This window comes from Gavialis gangeticus, unplaced genomic scaffold, assembly GCF_001723915.1.
Source record: "Gavialis gangeticus isolate Ggan-Ray unplaced genomic scaffold, GavGan_comp1, whole genome shotgun sequence".
Lineage (NCBI taxonomy): Eukaryota > Metazoa > Chordata > Crocodylia > Gavialidae > Gavialis > Gavialis gangeticus.
The window spans coordinates 39,836,232-39,837,582 of NW_017729032.1; positions in this window are offsets into that span (position 1 = coordinate 39,836,232).

A 1,351-nucleotide genomic window follows, 5' to 3' on the forward strand; every position below is an offset into this window, starting at 1 on the left:
AAGAGCTGCACCATCCACTTGTAGTGGAATTTAATGGGGATGCCTTTTCCTTGGCTTTTGAGAGGACTGGTGTCCTGTGACTCCTACTACTGTAACTAGTGGGGGCAGCAGGGCACCTGCCTTGAGCATTCACTTCAAGGGGCTACCAAAACACCCCCCATCCCCAGAGTCTTTGCTAGGGTAGGCACACCCCAGGCACAGAAGCCTGGCAGGCCCCTGGGATTTTTGCTAAGGGAGGTACAGCTTCTGGCTCAGTCGTGTATGGGGGTGGGGGGGAGGGGGGAGTGAACAAGACACCAGGAGCAGCCCCCAAGGAGCCTGTGCTGTGGGGGCAGCCAGCACTCCACATCCAGTTGCAGCTCCCTGGGGCTATCTCAGCACCTTGTTCACTGCCCAACCCCCTCCAGACACGTTCCTGGGCAAGGAGCTGTACTTCCCATGGCAAAGTGCCCATGGGGGTCCACCATTCTGCTTCCACCACACACACGCATTGGGTGCTGGCCTGCCCCTCATTTATCTTGCTGGGATCCTTTGACCCCAGCTGACTTGCTGCCCCTAGGGCAGAGGGCTGGACTCGAAGATCTTCCTATGTCCCCTCCAGCCCTAATATCTGTGAAATCTATGAAATCCTGCAAAGGCTTCTGGGCCTGGGCTGCGCTTGTCCTAGGAGACTCCCCAAGGGAGGTCACTCTGGTGACCCTGCTGCAGCTGGTGTGCAGGGAGCTTGCCCTTCAGCTACAGCAGCAGCTGCCACCACAGTGTGGGGAGGCTGGCGTAGGTAAGACACCCCTCAGTCCTGGCGCGCCAGTTGCTGGCACTGCCCAGGGCATGGCAGGTGCTCATGATGCCTCTGCTTGCTCCCATGTCATGTGTGGAAGGCAACAGGCCACCGTGGAGGAGGACACCTAAGGTCCACATGAGCCAGCACTACCCCAGCCTCTCTGCAACCAGCAACATGCTGTGCGCTTCGCTGGTGAGTGAGGCAGCCTCCTCTCCCTGCTCTGCGGGCTGTCTGCAGACTCAGGAGCAGCTGCTTGCCACCTCCCACTCGCAGGCTCTACCACCCCCGCCCATGATCCTCCAGTCTTTCCAACAGGCCCCACCCCCTTCACGGCTGAACCACGCCCCCTTGGGCACCAAGCCCCACCCAGCAGACCGGTTCGGCCCCTCTAAACTGCGCGTGCGCCGAACAGCTTTCTCTCCCTCCGGGTTTGCCTCTGTGAACTGCGCATGCGTAGAACGATCCTCCCTCTCCCCGCCCTCTCGCGTGTGCAGACGTCCCGCCCCGCCCTCCCGGCTTCTCTTTGCTGCGCATGCGTACGCCCCAACCTGATCCAGTCCTCACAGCCCC